The sequence below is a fragment of the Quercus suber genome, unplaced genomic scaffold (assembly GCF_002906115.3).
Source record: "Quercus suber isolate HL8 unplaced genomic scaffold, Cork oak 2.0 scaffold_483, whole genome shotgun sequence".
Classification (NCBI taxonomy): Eukaryota; Viridiplantae; Streptophyta; class Magnoliopsida; order Fagales; family Fagaceae; genus Quercus; species Quercus suber.
The window spans coordinates 506,012-527,136 of record NW_027069933.1 but is presented as its reverse complement, the minus strand read 5'-3'; the positions used below and the strand labels follow the sequence as shown (position 1 = coordinate 527,136).

Sequence of the window (21,125 nt, the reverse complement as noted above, 5' to 3'; positions counted from 1 at the left end):
AAAAAAAAAAAAAAAAAAAAGTCAAACTCATGAGATGTAATGAGTTTATAAACTTGGAAGTATTACTACTTTAATTTATTTGAATAGTGGGGAATTTTTTTTTTTAATTACATCTTATGAGTTGACTAATTATTTTTCACTTGAATGATATATATATATATATATATATAGGTTGAGTTCAAACTACACCTGATGTAATTTTGCAAAATTAATTACACTATTTTTACACTATAGATTATGAAGAGATCTAACCGTTAAAAAAAATACTATTGTCTACATCATCACTTAACATTATATCCTGCCTACTAAGTTACTAGCATTTATTTTATCTCTTTTAACTCAATTAGTAAAGTTTCTGATGATTAAATAAGAGATTTGGGATTCAATTCCCGCATACACCAAAAACCGATTGGTGTCTTGGTCTGATAATAAAGAGTTATCATTAAGAGCAGACGCTATAGGTTGAAACTCTCTTTCTCTCTCAAAAAAAAAAAAAAAAAAAAACTAATATAACATAGAGACTAGAGAAAGAAAAGTTTTTATTGCTTAGTTTTTATTTTTAGTTTTTATTTTTTTTTTCTCTCTCTCTTTATTCTCCAACCTTTAGCATCTCTCTCTTGGTCAATCTTCATAGAGGCTTATGGTTATGTAAAAGTGTGAATTACCTTAAAAGGTTAAAATATGTTTCATCAAAATCATTCAAATATTTAAAACTCTTTCCATTTCACTCAAAATCCTCAAACTAGCCCTTAGTTAGAACACTCCCAGAGAGAGAGAGAGAGAGAGAGAGAGAGAGAGAGAGAGAGAGAGAGAGAGAGAGAGAGAGAGAGAGAGAGAGAGAGAGAGAGAGAGAGAGAGAGAGAGAGAGAGAGATTAAAATTTTGAATTGGGGTCTAATGAATCCATTTGTGAACGGACATAGACTAAGAGAGAGACTTTTTTTTTTTTTTTTTATGGAAAGAAAATTTTTATTGAAACAGAGAAACAAAAAACAAACAAAGGCTAGCTTAGCCTTTCCTTCCTAATTACAAAAGCAAAACAAGGAGGACAGCTATCCCAATCAAAAGAACCAAAAAAATTACAAGCTAAAGACCATTTAGCTAAGGAGTGAGTTGCCATATTAGCTAGCCTAGACACCCAAACAACAGACACATTAGAATAAGATACAAGAAGAGACTGCATGTCCGCAAGGATAGAAGCAATCCTCCAAGGCGGCGGCATCATCAGCTCATGAATAGCATCCTGACAAATCTTAGAATCTGTCTCAATAATAACATTCTCCGCCTCCAACTTTGCAACCAAAGAGATAGCCCATCTCACAGCCTCAGCCTCTGCTTGGAGAGGAAAGGTGGTTTTTGCTTTTTGAGAGCAAGCAAAACCAAATCCCCTCTCCAGTCTCTAGCCACCAAGGCTAAGGATGAATAATTTGGACCAATAGCTACATCAACATTAATTTAATAGATAGATGCTTGGGAAGGGACCAAGGCTGCGAAGGATGATTGATGTTTAGAAATGCAGGAGCAACCGGTCTAGTGATTTTAAACTCCATAAATAACTTCCAAACTCTAGCTATTAATTTATCACATCTCAAGGGCAGGTTTTCAAAATACACTTGATTTCTCAGCTTCCAAATTCCATCACAGAGAATGGCCCCAAATAACAAGAATTCATTCTTCTGACTAAGCTGGTTAGTAAATGGGGGTGAACACAAAAATTGAATGAAATCCACTTTTGAAGAGAAACCAAAAGGATCCATTCTTAGTCCCTATTTACTACTGAACCACACTGCCTTAGCTACTGGACAAAGAGCAATAAGATGAAGGGAGGTTTCAGTTTCCAACCTACAGAGGGGATAGTAAACATCACCAATATCTACAAACTTGCTTAGCTTATCTTTAGTAGGCAAGCAACCTGCAGCAATCCTCCAAATCATCATTTTGTGCCTCTCATGGAGTTTAGCTTTCCAAATACAATTCCAAAAGGGGGCAAAATTATGATGCATAGATTCCCTGCAGCTCCAATAAGCCGACTTAATTGACAGTTCCCCAGAGCTTGTGTAAGTCCAAGCCCACTGATCTTTGTTACTGGTTGGAAAAATAAGAATTTTCAAAATAAGATCAACTGTGGAGTTTTCAAACCACCAATATAATTTATGGACATCCCAACCAGAAAAATCAGAATTAAAAAGCTAAGAAACTAAAATTATACCATTCGGGTCGACACCATTCTTTGGAGTATGAATGAACCCTTGAAGATAGATAGACCTATATAAGATAGTACTACTAAGTACTATGTTAAAGCTTACAATTGGACTATTAAGTAAAACTAATAATAGATTTTTAAAAAAAAAAAATTACCCCAATGATAGATTATTATAATTCTCTTAATTAATTATGTCATAATACCAGCAACAGGACTATTAATTAAAACCAATGATGGATTTCCAAAAAAAAAAAAGAAAACCCTAATGATAGATTACCTACAATGAACTAAGCTCAAAGCGAAGAGTCGTGTGAGTGTAGGCGTCAATTTGTACATCAAGGCAAACTGGAAATGAACTGTTTGAAAATAAAATCATCAATGACACCAATAGGGTGTTTACAATATAATATTGGACAGCTAATTTTAAAAGTATTAAGTTTATCAAGAACTTGAATATTATCAATTATTTTAGTTGGAAAATCAAATTTATACTTGGTTTTTTTAAAATATAGATTATATTAGTTGGCTCTTTAGATAGTATTCATGTTTTGAATTATACAAGAAATATTAATAACTTTTTGTGCATACCAAACTCCAAAAAAGGGTCATTTTTAAGGCTGTTACCCAAAAAAAGAAAAAAAAATTACATTTAAAAAAATGATTCATTTTACAGAAAATATTAACATTAAAACAAATGGAACATTATACTTAAATGGAAGACCATTCACTTCTGAACAATCTATTTGTTTTAACGTTAATATATATTCCTGTTCATAAATAAACAAATGGTCATGAATAAAACAAGTAAAATTTTAGTCAATGGTAGCCACACAAAAAAATGGGTACTATAGATGACAAAGTCAAGATACTAATTATAACATATAACAAGATTTGAATGCAAAAATCCGCAATATTTTGGGTCAACCGAAATTAGTAGTATATAAGATAGTTTTTTCACCTAAATATGTACCAATGTTTCCCACTCAAGCACGCATTCTTAGCTTCTCAAGTGGGTGTCTTGGTAAGCAAGCTACAATAAAGAAATACTATGAGAATAACAAGAAAGCTAGAACCATTCCTAAAATATATATCACAGGTAAAAATAAGAATCATGCAAATGAAAAAGCCAAAAACAAAGGAATCATGTAAATGCCTAAAATCTTGTGAGACCTTCCAAGAGATTGAGGCCATGTTTGGTTTACTACTGACTCATATCTCAGTTCTCATATCATAGTTCTCCTAATCGAAAAATTTAATTCATATCTTATATCCAATTCTCTATTTTCTATTAATGCACTCCCCAAATGTGTTTGGCATCAGTTCTTGGCTTATTTTTCAATTTAAAAGAGAAACTTTAACTCGAAAGTGTGGAGCCCACTAGTCAGTCACACTTAGAATTGCTATTACTTCTGTTGTTAAGCATGAAAGTTCAAAATGCGTGTAAAACACCTTTGAACATTTAGACCCAAAATTACAAAATATCAATTCAAGCTTATTATCAAACAATTAATGTGCGGAACATGAACATAAGCTAAATACAGAATTGATAAAAAATCTAAGCCAATTATAATCACATTCACAACAAAAAATAAAAGGCAAAGATGAAGGAAGAGAGATGCAAACACAGGGACAACACGCGATGTGTTATTGAAGAGGAAATCAAAGCCATCAGCGTAAAACCTCTCCACCGCCCTCCAAGCAGTAAATAATCCACTAAAGAATGTAGTTGGGATACATGAACAGTAGAAGACCCTTCAAGCCTAATCTACCCAGTGTACCTAAGCCTTCCAAGCTTCTTGCTCCAACGAGGTTATGCCAAACCTATTTCTTTTTTAGCTTACCGGATTTCGCTATACACCATAGCATCAACAAATAGTCATTGGTCCCTTTCAAACTGCTTCCCTTAGCACCAAATGTTCATTCTCATAGACGTGGGTGTGATGAGAAAAGGATTTGGTCAATAGCCTCTCAAGAATGTATCAATAGAGAGGAAGAGAGTAGAGGAATTTGTAAAGTCTCTTAGTGAAGATTGGGGATGAGGCAATCTTGTTTTTTTCTAGGGCTTTTCTCACAAAATTCTTTCTGAAAGCTCTCTTGATTTTGTGGGTATAAGATATATAGTGGTGTGTGTTTGGAATATGAAGAGTCAGTTTTTGCGAAACAGGGTAAGTTGGTGGCTTGACCTTGCGGCTTGTCCAAGTCGCGAGTTTAAGTCGCGACGTAACGGCTTGGCCAACCTGGAACTTTTGTCCTGTAGTACGACAACTAGCATGACCCTTCACCTTCCCGCATGCTTCTCACGTGCACAGCATTTGGTGGCTTGCAAGCCGCGAGTCAGTCGCAAGTCCTAATTGTGAATCTCTACTTCTTTGCACAAGGATGAACAATTCTTCACACTCTCTTCACACCCTACCCTTACAAGAATCTCACATAAATATAGGGTTATTAAGTGCTAAATTACAAACAAATTAGCACATAATAAAGGTAATAAGATGGTTGATAAATTTCAACCTTATAGTCTCCCCCTTTGGCTATTCTATGACAAAACCCTAAAACAAACTCTAGACTTAACGTGTGAGTTGGGAACAGTTGGAAAACTCACTCACACCTAACTCTAGAATCTGTGAAGCTTTAGAACCATAAGAACAAGAACTCCTGAAACACAACAGCACAATAAGTTCATTGTATTCAGAAAACTTGTAAAGCATATGGAGCAAGCACAATGTGATCAAGCATAATGTGATCAAGCACAACGGAATAAAGCAATAAACCATGGTAAGACCAAAATGAGCAATCACTATAAACAAGTAATCACAATGTTCATTCAAACTTGGAATGAACATTCGGACATTCAAGTTGACAAACACAAGGCATATTACTTGAATGACCAACACTTAACCAATGCACAGTACAAGAAGTATGTGCATCTAGGAAAAATCCTACAAGGGCACAAGAGTGACAGTACTTAGAAGGAAATGCATAACACTTAGTTATAAGTATTGATTGAACAAAGCACAAAGGCTGCAAGTGCAAAGAAACAACCCTAAAAGCTTACAAAAGCAATATGGGTACAAGCATAAACAAAAATCTTAAAAACCTATAAAGGTACCAGGTACAAACCATAAATACATAAAGTAAGATATGCTGAATAAACATCATAATATATACTGAGTAACTTCCACCAAAGATTCAAACTATCCAAGAGTTATGAGTTTTAACCACACAAAAACTCAAACTAAAGTGTAACAAACCTATAAAAACAGCAGCTAACCAAAACACAAAACACAATAACAAAGCTAAAAACATAACAAGATATGATAATAAAGCTCCCCCTAAAAAAATCACTCCCCCTCAAGTAGTAGCCCCCAAAAATTCTTCTCTTTTTTGACCGGAATGGCCAAAGGGTCATTACTCCTAGTTGGTGTGGATGCTGTCAAATTTGGCAGAAAGCACATCAAGCTGATCCTGCATTGCTGTCATCCTTTCAGTATGCTGATTTTGAACCTCTTTGAGTGTATCAAGTCTCTCCAGGATGATTTGAAATGCATCAGGAGGTACAGCTGATGAAGTTGAGGCTGTACTCCTCTTTCTTCTGCTCTTGGGTGTGACTAATTATTCTGCAGCTTCTGCTTTAGTCTCCATCGGATCCCCTTCTTCTTGAACATCCTCCTTTTCTTCACTTGGAAGACGACTTTGTATCCTTGTGAGAGTAATTTGTTTATGGTAGATAGATGAGGCAAGGGACTAATATCTTGAGGAATTGCAATACCCTTTGCTCTGAAAATCCTCAAAAGAAGACTGGGGAAGATCAGTTTGGCCCTTGAGGTGGTTTTAGTCTCATCCACAAGTGTGTCATATATGTGAGAACTTATATCAATGAAGGTTTTCTCCTTGAGCTCCATGAGGAAGATGGCTCTGGCATTTGTAAGAGTGGTCATCTTTCTTATGGGATACAAGTTAAACATCATGATAGTAGCCAGACACCTCAATTCGGCAGAAAAGTCAATAGTGTTGAGACATCTCTTTTCTTTAACACCACCAAGCCAAGACTGAACAACATCCAAAGATAGCATCCTATCTTAGTAGTTGGTGAAATCATAGTCCTCTAGTCTCCTAAGCCCTAGAACCTTATCAATATCATGAGCATCTATGGTGAACTCACGTCCTCTAATCCAACAGTTCAGCTCATCCTCCTTTATAACAGCATTTGCATAGAATTCCCGTATCAAGGGTTCGCACACAAGGGGTAGGTCACCCAGCAGCTTCTCCCATCCCCTGCCTTCAAAACATTCTGGAATGAAAGTATCTTTCAAGTCATTTAGATCAACAAATCTTTCCTGAATGGTGGTTCCTTTTAAGAAGAAATCCTTATATCTCTCAAAGTGTTGAACCAACCTAAATAAGTTAGGATCCATTTTTAGCCTTTCGTTAGATTTCTTAGCAGCAGTCTTCTTCTTTGTAGGAGATGCAACCATCTGTAAACAAGCAGAAAAGGCTGCAACAAGAACAAAACACATAATGTGGAAATGCACACACATTAGTAACAAGGTAATTATAAGGAGAGAAATAGAGTGACTAGAGAAAACACAAATTAAGCACAGATGATAACCAAAAATGGATAAATCAAGTCAAACAAGTTTAATCTAAATGTATGCAGACAGGAGCAAAAACAATGGCATTGTAAAAACACATTCAGATAGAATTGAGCAAATGACAATGAGACATGGCGTAATGAGAATTAACTGTGCAAACAGGAAAATAAAGGTAGCAGCACATACAAGATGTGATGATTTAAAAACAAAATAATGCTAATTACAAACACCAAACATACAACCAAATTGACAAACTAAGAACCTCAATCAAAGAGTGTTAGGTTCTAAAGATTTAGGACTTTATGTATTTAGAACTCTAATTTGTATTGTTGGCAAACCATGATCAAAACAGGTTGGTTAGTCTTATTTAGGCTTGCTCAAAGTTGGGTCTTTCATGTAAAGTTGGAATCGAGTGGCTGCAGATGCATTGGTGCATTTCGGTCTGGCTCGATCGATCGAAGGAAAGACTCGATCGATCGAATCTCGAGCAGAATGTTTTTCTGCAGAATATTCCAGCTCAGCCCTAGCTCATTAAACGTTTTTGGGTTTTCTGTTTTTACCCTAGGTATATAAAGAAAAACCCTAGCCGTTTTTAGAGTTGCTCTAGTTAAGTTGTTGCTCATACTTTGCTATTTTGTGTAAATCTCTTGTGAGATCTAGAGGAGCTTTCCTTTACACAAAGTTTAGGGTTTTCAAGGTAGAGATTACTTCAATATCTTGATGATCAACTTGGTTGCTACCATTGAAGCTTAAAGATTATCAAGCGTGGGTGCTTGTAGCTGATTGGAGAATCCAAAGAAAGAAGGAATCCGTGGATTCGGAGCTTACACGTGGTTGTGTTAGTAAGTTCTACTGGTCGGTAGCATTAGGAAGTCAAGCGGGGAGCTTGTAAGTCCTTTTGTATGAACTTCAATTCTTTCAAAATAGTGGATTCAGGTTTGCCTTGAGGATAGATGGGTCAAATCATCCTTAGGTTTTTACCCTGTGGTTTTCTGGGTGATCATATCATTGTGTTATTTATTATTTCGCTGCTTTATATTTTTGATATGATTGTTTGATTGTTTTAACCTAGAATTATTTTTCAAAACTGAAATTTTTCTCAAAATACTATGATCCACTGCCTGATTCGATCGATCCATTCTGTTTTTCAATCGATCGAAAATATTTAAAATCCTTTTTAAAACTTTCAGAGTGATTCGATCGATCGAATGTAATTTTCAATCAATCGAAAGTCGTGAATCAGGTTTTTTAAACAGTGATATTTGACTGAGTCCATTCCTTTTTCAAAAGACTTTTTCAAACTCTCTTTTCTCTCTCCGACTAGGCAAGGATCTACAGCGATTTTTTGTCATTTTCCTCCAAAATTTTTGCAAGAATTCTTTTTCCTCAAGCAGGTAAGTCTCTTTTGCCCCTCATTTTTTAGTTTATTTGCATTTTTCATGCATTTTATCTCATAATTTCAAACCTCTTTCTTTTTGGGATTTTTGATGTTTGAAGCCCAATTTTGTGCAATTGATCAATGGTTTTTATGGGGACAAGCTATAAATATGTTCTTGATAGTTTAATTTGATCAATTTTGGATTGTGTGGAAAATTGAAAATTCTAGGGTTTATAATTGTTCCGAATTGGGGATTTTGTTCAATTAGGTTGAATTTGATAAAATTAGCTTGTTAATTGGATGTAATTAGGCATTATCATCTATGGATTGTATTTTGTAATGCTTAATTCATCAATGTGCTTCAAAATTTTACAAGTGGTTTTCAAATTTTTGGGGTTTTTGGTTAGAAACTCTATGCTCGAGCCAATTTTGTGAAATTGAACTTAAAATTGAACTTTGTTTACTGCATTAGTACATGCATCATGGCATTTTAACTGTTCATGCATCATATAGTTTTTTGTTTTTTATTTTTGGTGCTAATTTGCAGTCTGCCCTTGGTTTTTCTTTGTTTCTCTTTTGGTTTTCTCCTGTGTCTCCGTCCTTTCCTTAGCATCATGCCTAGGAAAACTAGAGCTCGTAGGTCTGTCCCTTCACCGACTCTTTCCCCCTCGTCCTTTGACCGTGAGAAATTTCCGAGTGAGAAAAACCAAGAGATCTTTGAGAAGCTGAACCTTAAGCGTAAGATATGGTCTGAGTGTTCTGTCGTTCTAGATGAGTTGGATCCTGCCATTAGGGCAAACTTAAAGCGTAGGGGCTGGCTACCTTTGGTGGATATTTCTGATCCTCCTCCACCTGCTACCTTGATTTTAGAGTTCTACTCGAACATCTCGATCCGCGTCTATGATTCTAACACTTTAGTAAAGAGTTGGATACAAGGCGTAAAGTACATCATTACTCCTACCGTAGTGGCTGATGCTCTAGGGGTACCTTTGGTCCAGCACCCTGTCTACCCTTATGATGAGTCTCCCGTTTTGAGTGATGTCATGTCTTACATCACTGGGTCATCTATCTAGTGGGGTTCTGATCCTAGGATCACCACTGCTGAGTTTGCTGAGCTTCACTATCTTTTCTTTAGGATCGCGTGTCATTGCTTTTGGCCCATTTCTCATATGCACACCATTCCTCTCGAGAGGTGTGTCTTTTTGTATGCTCTAGTTACTGATGCTCCTATTAGTTTTCTTCATTTGTTCCTTCGTTCTTTGAACGAAGTGTATAGGAGTTCATCTTCCTCTCATGCCCTGGTTCATCCTATTTTTATTCATAGGATTCTTCTTTATCTTGATCTTAGTGGTTTTCCCTTTTCTGAGCCTGTGCATGTCATTGGTCCTTTAGGTACGTCTTTTCTTAGATAGAGGGCTGCTCATCTTCGAGCTGGCTCTAAACACCCTAGGTCTTCACCGTCTGGGTTTGCACCTCCTCCCTCTTCTTCTACAGGTCTTTTTGGTGAGGCTGTTCCTGATCCTGATGCTGCTGTTGCTGCTGTTCCTCTACCTCCATCAGATGACTTTGATATCCATCATACTTTGGAGACTTTCCTAACCATTCAGGCGGCTCATGGTCAGATTTTGGTAGACTTGCTTGATGAGATTCGTGCGTTGCGAGCTGATCTGGCACATCTTTGGTCTCCCTCACCACCTCCTTTTGATGATGGATTGTGATTGCCCTTTGGCATTCTGTCACAAAAAGGGGGAGTAGTATTTGTAGAGGAGTTTTGTAGTTAGGGAGAGTTTTTGTTGCTTGTGGAGCTGTTAGATTGTATTTAGGTACTTCACCTTATATATCATTTTTTGGGGATATTCATGTTAGGGGGAGTAACATTGATTGATATACATGTTTTCTTTATGATTCTTGTTGTTTTAGATTCACTGTTTATTGATTTATATTCTATGAGTTATTCATTTGATATATGTCTTTATTGTGTGTTTATGTGAATCATACAAGAATGTTATACCTGTTTATATACTATTTTCTGTCACACATGCGTTTATGCGTTTATTGAGTATTTCAGGAATAAACAGGTTGATTCAATTGAGCTGTTGTCTACATTTGCAACTGATGGATAGTAGTTAGGATTGAATTTTGGTTTATAAGCATTATTTTGTAAAGGGCTTTTTAAATTGTAAACTTTGAGCTTAGTATTTGTGTTTTGTCACGGATTGCCAAAGAGGGAGTTTGTTAGGTTCTAAAGATTTAGGATTTTATGTATTTAGAACTCTAATTTGTATTGTTGGCAAATCATGATCAAAACAGGTTGGTTAGTCTTATTTAGGCTTGCTCAAAGTTGGGTCTTTCATGTAAAGTTGGAATCGAGTAGCTGCAGATGCGTTGGTGCATTTCGGCCTGGCTCGATCGATCGAAGGAAAGACTCGATCGATCTAATCTCGAGCAGAATGTTTTTCTGCAGAATATTCCAGCTCAGCCCTAGCTCATTAAATGTTTTGGGTTTTCTGTTTTTACCCTAGGTATATAAAGAAAAACCCTAGCCACGTTTTTAGAGTTGCTCTAGTTGAGTTGTTGCTCATACTTTGCTGTTTTGTGTAAATCTCTTGTGAGATCTAGATGAGCTTTCCTTTACATAAAGCTTAGGGTTTTCAGGTAGAGATTACTTCAATATCTTGATGATCAACTCGGTTGCTACCATTGAAGCTTAAAGATTATCAAGCGTGGGTGTTTGTAGCTGATTGAAGAATCCAAAGAAAGAAGGAGTCCGTGGATTCGGAGCTTGCACGTGGTCGTGTCAGTAAGTTCTACTGGTGGGTAGCATTAGGAAGTCAAGCGGGGAGCTTGTAAGTCCTTTTGTATGAACTTCGATTCTTTCAAGATAGTGGATTCAGGTTTACCTTGGGGATAGATGGGTCAAATCCTCCCCAGGTTTTTACCGTGTGGTTTTCTGGGTGATCATATCATTGTGTTATTTATTATTTCCCTGCTTTATATTTTTGATATGATTGTTTGATTGTTTAACCTAGAATTGCATAATTTGACTAAGTAACAACTTGGCTAATTAACTAGGTTAATCCAATTGTTGTTTTAAGGGGTCTAAATTTCCAACAAAGAGAAATACAGAAAACCCCAAACCCATATGCCCAAAGACAATCTATCAAATATCAATGCTCAGACCAACGATTAGCAACCTGATGAAGACACATAACTCTAAAACACCTATGCAACAAGCGAAAATATCCTCACACAAACATTCTCAACATATTTAGGCAAACCCATTTTTGAAAACAATATATCGCAGAACGCAGATGTAGCAATCAAATCAAGAAAAAAATGACAAAACAGTAAGAGTGAAGTGAAATATATAAAACCCATACCTTTTTCTTGGTGTTTGATGAAGACATGATGCAAAAATGGAATCTTTTTCAGTGAGACACGGAGTGTTTGAGAGAGAGAAATGAAGAAGACAATGAACAGTCATTGATATTCGAGGGAAAAACTAAAAAAATAATTTTAAAAACTGTCCATAAAACACAAAACATGCGTTTTTCGCGATTGAGTTAAGTCGCCAGGGTAAGCTGTGAAACACTATAAGACCAAGATTTTCAAAAAAATCTTCTAAGTGTTTTTTGCGACTGGAAGGTCTACCCGCAAGATAGTTGCCAGGGGAGCCGCGAAAATCTTTGTGCACCCATCGCGACTAGACCTTCCACTCGCGAACAAGTCGCCTCATTGAGTTGTAAAAAGCATAAAAACTCAGAATTTTTGAAAAATTTTCTAAGTATTTTTTGCGACTGCAACCATGACCCACTAGTAAGCCGCGAAAATTCTCGGAGTAGGCTCACGACTGGGACATGCGACTGGACCTACTTGTGACTAAGTCGCCAAAACAGGGCAACACTGTTTTTGAAATTTTTGACAATTTTGTGAAAAAAAAAAATACTTTCCAAAAATAAAATAAAACACTCAAAAATCTTTTTGTGTTTGATCAACACAGACTGAGCTTGTAAAAACACATTTAAACAAGTACAATCACACAAATGAATATGGCATTCATTGAACATAGACTTGTGTGTTGTGTGTGAATATCAAAAGTGAGATAGTCCTTAGTCTAATGTGAAGCTTCAATGATCAATTCAATCAAGGCATACACAACTAGCACTAGATAATGTGACCCATCTCAATTATAGAAATGTGCATATATGACCTCCCACATAAACTTGAGTACAATTCTTTGAAACTTTTCATTTGGTTCCATTTTCAACATATCATTTAATCTTTTTGAAGAAACATATCTCATTATGAGATTGATGCCTGAAATTTTCAATATTTCAATTTGATGATTTAGCCTTTGGCTTTTTGGGCATCATAAATTTTACTTTGGTCGCTTTTCCTTTTTCCTAGTTAAATACTAGTTTGTGCGGTAGGTTTTTGCAATTCAATATCTCTTTTCATTTGGAGATTTACATTTCGTGAGCTCTTTAAGTAAAAGCAATAAAAATAAAAGTGTGAAGATATATAGACACAAGTCTATACATGTCTCAAGATCAACAAAACCATTCACTAATTATTTATGATAAGGTTGAAGATCTATTTACAATAGTCACAAAGATTTCAGAAGTTCTTCCACAACGATATGAGTGCATAAGAGACAAGCTAAGCTCATTAAATGTGCAAAGCCATTAGTACAAAGGTACAAGGTAAAACATGCATTGAGACAACACTCAACAAAGTTGATCAAACTTTTGGATTTTCTACTTTTTATGTGTTTTTAGATTTTTGACATAAAAGTAATAAAAGATTGATCAAAGACAATGTAAAAACATTTTAAAGCGAAACAAATAAATACGCAACAAATTAAAACAAACAGAAGTATAAGGCAAACACCCAAACATATTCACAAGACATTGGAAGAATTGATGCATGAGTACCCTTCGTCACTCACACGTCACGTGCATTTGGGGTGATATCCTTTACGGATTGGGTACGAGAGTTTGGACTATCAAACCTTCTTGTGAAGCTTTCTAAACAATTTGTGAAGGCACCAATCATCTTCATCATGTCCATCATTCCGGGATCACGGTTTTGACTTCTTGGTCGCTCACCACCCCAAGATCTCTCGTCATTTCTCCTTCCTCATGATCGAGGAGCGCTTGCATTGTTCAATGCTCTTAGCTTATGACAGTTGGGTCTAGTATGTCCTTGCATTCCGCAATAGTGACAAAGATAGTTCATTTTAGGACCCTGCTATGATCTTGGAAGTGATCTTCCTCTAGCTCCATATCTAGATTCTGATTGATTGTGGGACTTATTGAGCACCCATTGATCAGCCACATTTTTCATCTTCTCAACCTTAATATTCTCAGGAATAGACTTATTCACAGTCATCTCTTTAGCCTTTACAAGCTTCACTTCTTTGATGACCTTGGCTGACGAGCCACTCCCTCCGATGTATCCCAACCTAGACTTGTCTAAGGAAGGTTTTTGAGATGAAATAACATCTTTTAACTTTTGGGAGGAGACTCTCTCTATCTTGGCATGAGCTTGCACTACCTCTTGCTCAAGAAATCTCACTTTCGTGTAAACTTCTGATAGCTCACCATTTAGTGTTTCAATCTCACACTTTGCCTCCTTGTATCGTGCTAGAAGACTTTTGTAATCTTCCTCAGCCCTCTTTATCTTCTTAATGGCTGCATTAGCCACCTTAGCATATTCACCGGTTTTCTCAAGGAGTGAGTTGTAAGTCTCTTGCAATCCCACTGCTTTTCCAACTTCCTCATCTTCAGACTCTTCAACTATTCCAATAGACTCCAAATCAGAATGCTCACCAAGCTCCTTCACAAGTGTACTTAAATCATTTGAGGACTCCACATGTGCAATGGTCATGAATGCGGAGTAGTTTCCTTCTCTGTCATAACTCACTTCAGAATCAGAACTCGAAGAGTTTGTATCACTCAACGTTGTGGCATACGCCTTGCCTTTCCCTCTCAAGAAATTAGGACACTCCATCTTAAGATGTCCATGACCATTGCATTCATAACACACAATGTCCGAAGGAGATTGAAAATCCTTCCCTTCTTTCCTCGTTAACTCTTTCCTATCACATCTTGAAGATGAAAATTTCCCTCTGTTGAATGGTTTCTCACTATTCTTCATCTTCAGAAATTTGCAGAAGTTTTTCGCAGGATATGCTACTTCCTTCTCCACTCCATCTTCTTCAGAAGGATCATCCATTCTTTCGGTGATGGTTTTGAGAGCAAGCAATTTACTCGTCTTGTGGGAAGCCAGTCTTAGTTCATATGTTTGGAGAGACCCAATCAGCTCCTGAATTTTGATCTCATCCAAGTCTTTACTCTCTTCTATGACTGTGACTTTTGCTCTAAAGCTTTCAGGCAAGGATCTCAAGTTTTTTCTCACCACCTTAGTATCTTTAATCTTCTCACCAAGATTGAGCTTAGCAATGACAATTTCGTTGAGCTTCCCATAGAATGAATCAAACGATTCATCTTCACCCATCTTGAGCTCTTCAAACTAGGTGGTAATCATTTGGAGTTTTGTGTCCTTCACTTTCTTAGCCCCCTCATAAGTTGTCTCCAAAATCTCCCAAGCTTCCTTGGCAACAGTTATGTAAGATATCCTGTGAAATTTATCTGGAAACACACCACAGAAAATAGCATTTAGAGCTTTACTGTTAGCATTGGCTGCCACAAGAGCTGCCTTATCCTAAGTAGACTTAGCAGCGTCCGGCCTAGTCCAACATATTTTAACCGCATCCCACACGGTGTCATCAATAGAGCAAAGAAATGTCCTCATTCTAACTTTTTAGAAGGCATAATTGTTACCATCAAAAAATGGTGGAACATTTAAAGATTAAGACCTATCCATCTCAAAAGGGTCAAGGATCACACTCAGGTTTTTAAACCACAACGAGTGTACCTGCTTTGATACCAATTGAAAGTTTAAAATGCATGTAAAACACCTTTGAACATTTAGACCCCAAATTATAAAATATCAATTCAAGCTTATTATCAAACAATTAATGTGCAGAACATGAACATAAGTTAAATACAAGGACAACACGTGATGTGTTATTGAAGAGGAAACCGAAGCCCTCAGCATAAAACCTCTTCGCCGCTCTCCAAGTGGTAAATAATTCACTAAAGAATGTAGTTGGGACACATAAACAGCAAAAAACTCTCCAAGCCTAATCTACTCAGTGTACCTAAGCCCTCCAAGCTTCTTGCTCCAACGAGGTTGTGTCGAACCTATTTCTTCTTTAACTTACCAAATTTCGCTATACACCATAGCATCAACCAATAGTCATTCTTCCCTTCCAAACTGCTTCCCTTAGTACCAAATGTACCTTCTCACAGACGTGGGTGTGATGAGAAAATGATTTGGTCAATAGTCTCTCAAGGATGTATCAATGGAGAGGAAGAGAGTAGAGGAATTTGTAGAGTCTCTTATTGAAGATTGGGGATAAAGCAATCTTGTTTTTCTCTAGGGTTTCTCTTACAAAATTCTCTCTAGAAGCTCTCTTGATTTCGTGGGTATAAGGGTCTATATATGAAGAGTCAGTTTTTGCCAAATAGGGTAAGTTGGTGGCTTGACCTCGTGGCTTGTCCAAGTCACAAGTTCAAGTCGTGAGGTAACGGCCTGGCCAGCCTGGGTTTTTTCTCCTGTAGTACGACAGCTGGCGTGACCCTTCACCTTCCCGCATGCTTCTCACGTGCACAGCATTTGGTGGCCTGCAAGCTGCGAGTCAGTCGCGAGTCCTAGCCATGAATTTTTGCTTCTTTGCACAAGAATGAGCAATTCTTCACACTCTCTTCACACACTACCCTTACAAGAATCCCACTTAAATACAGGGTTACTAAGTGCTAAATTACTAGCAAATTGGTACGGAATAAAGCCAACAAGATGGTTGATAAATTTCAACCTTACAAAGCACTTGCATGAAACTCTTCCATTTCTCTCTACACTTCATAGAAGAAGAAAAAAAAAAAAAATACAGATACATTTGTATTCCAACCCATATCTCATCTCTCCTTTCCAAACCTCAACTATCAAAATGCTACTTTTCTTCCATTTTAAACACCTAATCAGTAATCACAGTAGCAAATATTATAATCATCAATAGCTCCATAAACACACACAGATGTTAACCAAAAAAAGCCATAAAAATGCCAATCAACCCAAAAAACACCCATAGATATTTAAACAAAGAGACCAATGAAAAATTCTAGACCAACGCATAAGAAAACCCACAAATCCAAACCAAAGAGGTTTGGAAACAAAAAAATCACTAGATCTTGAACCAAACTACCTAAACCAAAGATAGGAGGCCGAGAAAGCTATGAGGCTAAGAGAGCTATTGAGAAAACTTGAATGCAAGAGAGCTATGAGAATTGAGTTAGGCCGAGAGTTCCATTTTGAGGTTCAAGTGGTGTGTCTAGGTTGAAGAAGAAAGAAGGAAACATTGGTTGAGAGAAAGAGATGAAAAGAAGAAAGAAAGAAAGAATGAAGCATCTGGAACTTGAGAGAGGAAAAGTGAAGAAGAAAGAGAGGAAAAGAAGAAAGTGGCTGTTGGACCATATGTGGTCTAACTTGATGAGACAAGTCATGTGTCACAAAATTGCAAATATTTACAAATATGCCACAAAAACTCAATTTCCATAACTTGAAAACAATAAAAAGTTAAGGGCTGTTTGAATTTTGGTGTTTCCATCACTCATCACCCAATTTCCATCACTCATCACTTGAAAATGGTGGGACCCATGGAGATGCAGCCTATTTGGATTTGTTTTCAAGTTTTGTTTCCATCACCCACTCACATTTTTGAGTAATGAGTTAGCAAAACTGAAAACAAGTTTTGGGTATTTTTGAGTTATAAAAACTGAGTTATGATGGTATTTTTATATTTACACACACATATGAAGGACCCACAATCAGAGTATTGTCACCTTAGGCACTACTTTTCACAACCCCACCAACGGCTCTAATGACACACACACCCTTCAAACCAAAAACCCATCACTTTTCTCCATTCCTAGAGCAGCACACAAAGGACATCTTAGATCATTATTTCACCTTCTTTGCTCATATCATTCCCATTCCTTTAGCTCCATTTCTTCAGCTCCCAAGCTCCACGAAGTCATTCTTAATCTCATCTTTTACTCAACAACTTGTGTAAGCTTTTAAAGGACTTGTTTCAGTTGTTTTCACTAATCTAATCTGAATCACTCTTGGTCAGCCGAAGAGGAACTTGCCATGATCAAAGTCTCTGTCCTTGAGACCCAACCTCTTCACCAGCGAGGCTTGCTCTGTCACTAGCGAGTTGTCACTCCACTTATGCTTTTGCTGTATTGAGACAAATTTTAAAAAATGCAAAGTTTTTCTATTCAAGGCTAATTGAGGCTGATCTATTCAAACAGGTTTCTCTAAAAAAAGTTTCTTTGGTAAAGTAGAACTGTAAAATCCCATGACTCATCTTTACCTTTACTACCACTGATAAGAAAAAGTAATTATTATTTATAACAAAAATGTAAAAAATCAAGCTAGTTCTAGCTAGAGTGTGCCCAAGTGGGAGGAAGAGTTTTTGGTCCTTTTCTGGGTTTTTTGATGGGAGAAGATGAGAGTGAAGGAAGAGCAAAAAAATGAGAGAACGTGGGTAGGGGTTCTGGTGCATTGGTAGCATAGGTTAAAGTGTGGATCCCAATTTTTTGAGTTTTTGAAGTTGAAAATAGAACCAATGCCAAATTGGGCTTTGGAGATATTTTGGGATTTTTGAGTGATAGGAAATGAATTATAGAGTGATGAGTGATGAGTGAGCATTTTTTTTTTACCCAAACAGCCCCTTACTCTCATTTTCCACAACTCTAACTCAGTTTTTTGAGTTATGAGTTATGGAAATTGAGAATGGAAACTTAACCAAACAACAACACTTGGTGTGGGACTCACAAAAAGTGAGTGATGAGTTATGGAAAATAAGTGATGAGTGATAAAAACACCCTAAACCAAACATAGCCTGAATTTCTATCTTTACTAGTTTCAATCCCTAGATTCACTGCATTAAATATATGATTCCACAACTGATGATAATTATTTAATTATATAGAAATAATAACATTGTTCCTTCAATGACCTTGAAACTTTTTTTCTTTATTGGAACAAATTCACCTATGGCAATCCCATCATGGAACTATATTCTAAAGTTGTGCTTCACAACTATTTTTTCTTGCAGCATCGGTACTACGGAAAATCAATGCCACACGGATTTACAGGAGATGAATCATTGGAAAATGCTACCATTCGCGGGTACTTTAACTCGGCTCAAGCAATAGCAGATTATGCTGAAGTAATAATAGACTTGAAGAAAAATTTATCAGCCGATTCCTCTCCAGTTATAGTCTTTGGAGGATCTTATGGTGGAAGTAAGTCTTATGAATATTAGAAATTAAATTTCACTCAAACTAGACTTTATATATTAATCTCACTTTCTAATGTTTTCCACTTTTTTATAACAGCGCTTGCAGCATGGTTCCGCCTAAAGTATCCTCATATTGCAATGGGGGCAGTAGCCTCTTCACCACCCCTTCTTTACTTCGATGGCCTTGTGCCACTTAATTCATAAGATGTCATTGTTACCAAGGACTTTCAGGTAAAAATCAATAGTTTATACTTTGAACTAGTCCTTATATTTTGTGCTAAGAAACTTGTAGCTCAGCGGCTTAGTCTGGCTCCTTTATGTATATTGCAGGAGGTTAGTTGGAGCTGCTATGATACGATAAAGCGTTCGTGGCCTGAGATCGATAGAGTTGCTGCTAAACCCAATGGTCTTTCCGAACTCAGCAAGAAATTCAAAACTTGCAAGTAATAATACTAAGTGCATCATTTGTCTTCGTATATCCCATTTCTTTGTTAACCATAAATTAAAATTTGTGGTTATTACTTGAACTATAATTTTGTTTTTCCAAGGAAAATGTCAGTATACATTCATCTTATATAACTGTACTAGTGATTAACTTACACATTGTTCTCAACAATATTTCTATTTTCTTTGTCCTATAACATTTTTTTTTACCATTAGGCCAATGAAGGCGGCATCCGAATTAAAAGATTACTTAGAATATATATATTCAGTCGTGGCTCAATATGATACGCCTTCAGACTATCCAGTGACTACTGTCTGCAAAGGTATTGACGGAGGAGCTAATGGAACCGACATTCTTGGCCGAATTTTCTCTGGAGTTGTTGCTTATCATAGGGAAAGTAGAAATTGCTATGATTTAAATGCTATCTCTTCAACAGATAAACCGACTTCTTGGGACTGGCAGGCAATGCACATGCATTTAACTAACAATTTTCTCTTTCTAGTTTAATCAAATTTCATTTGCAAAATTATGGTATTCACAGCTTCAACAATTACCAAACTTTATTGTAATTAAAACCTCTTCTTGGCCTTTGTAGACATGTAGTGATTTGGTCATGCCAATTGGGAGAGGCAATAAAACCATATTTCCTGCATCACCATTTGTTTAAAAAATGATGTACATGATTTTTTTTTTTTTTTTTTTGTTGGTTTCTCAATGTAAAATTGCAGCATATAAAAAGGGTTCTCCACAAGTTTGGTAGCAACATCATCTTCTCCAGTGGCCTCCGTGACCCTTATAGTAGTGGAGGGTAACTTATCAAAAATATATAATCTAGATTTCTTTTTTGGCAAAAATATTTATCCTTTTATTTTGTCATATTTGGTAGTTTTTAGTAATCTAATATTTGATTATTTCGGGTGTTGGAAACATATCAGACAGCATACTTACCGTGTCTACAAAAAAAGGTAATATAAAATAGATTAATTATGCAATAAATTTACTCATACACTCATTAATGTACATTCCGAAAGCATTGCATTCCTAATTTTACAGCGATGTCCACGTTAATTCTTAGGTACTCTTAGAGCAAGGATAAATTGTGCTCTTTCTTCTCATATTTATGGTAGATCCTACCATGAATTTAATGAGTAGACCCTACTATAAATGTGAGAGAAAAAAGTACCATCTTTCATGCTCCAGGAGTATTTAAAAATTACTCCACGTTTAAAATGTGATAAAGATAATGTATACAAAAATGAATGTGATAATTATTAGCCTCATTTATGATCCTAACAGTTCCACTAAACTTTTGGACCCCAAAAAAAAAAAAAATAATAATAATTATCTTTTGCCAGGCTTTATTCGAGTACAAGTTTACTAATTTAAAGTTGATTTTTGCAGGGTCTCATTGCCTTGACATATTGGGTACAAGGGCAGACGAAATAGAGTGGTTGATTGCACAACGAAAAGAAGAAGTCAAGATAATCAAACAGTGGCTTAGTACTACAAGGATTTGCATAGGTTTGCATAGAAGGGAAACTAAATTAAAACTGAAAATGTTTTGCTGAAAATACGTTAGATAAAGATAAAAGTTAGCTAAAATAGTACAGTAGCACTCATGAATAGTACCAAAAAGTGTAGTGAGATCCATGAATAAATATCTTTTGTTGGGTTTTATTCGAGTACATGTTTACTAATTTAAAGTTGATTTTTGCAGGGTCTCATTGCCTTGACATATTGGGTACAAGGGCAAACTACCTAAAGTGGTTGACTGCACAACGAAAAGAAGTCAAGATTATCAAGAAGTGGCTTCACAAGTTTGCATAGGTTTGCATAGAAGGGAAACTAAAATTGAAACTGAAAATATTTTGCTGAAAGTCCTGTAGATAAACGTAAAAGTTGGCTAAAATAATACAGTAGCATCCATGAATAGTACTGAATGTTCAATAAGTGTATAAAACACTATGAATGTTTAGACCCCCAAAATACAAATTACCAATTCAAGCTTTATATCAAACAATGTATGCGCGGAAAATGATTATAAGCTTATACCAGAATTGATAAACAATCTAAATA

The 21,125-nt window shown here is 36.2% G+C and overlaps 1 pseudogene; it reads left to right on the top strand.

The window, feature by feature from the left end:
- The window catches only part of LOC112025542 (uncharacterized), a 27,498-nt pseudogene extending 6,622 nt beyond the window's left edge, over positions 1–20,876 (top strand).
- Positions 20,877–21,125: the final 249 nt, after the last annotated feature.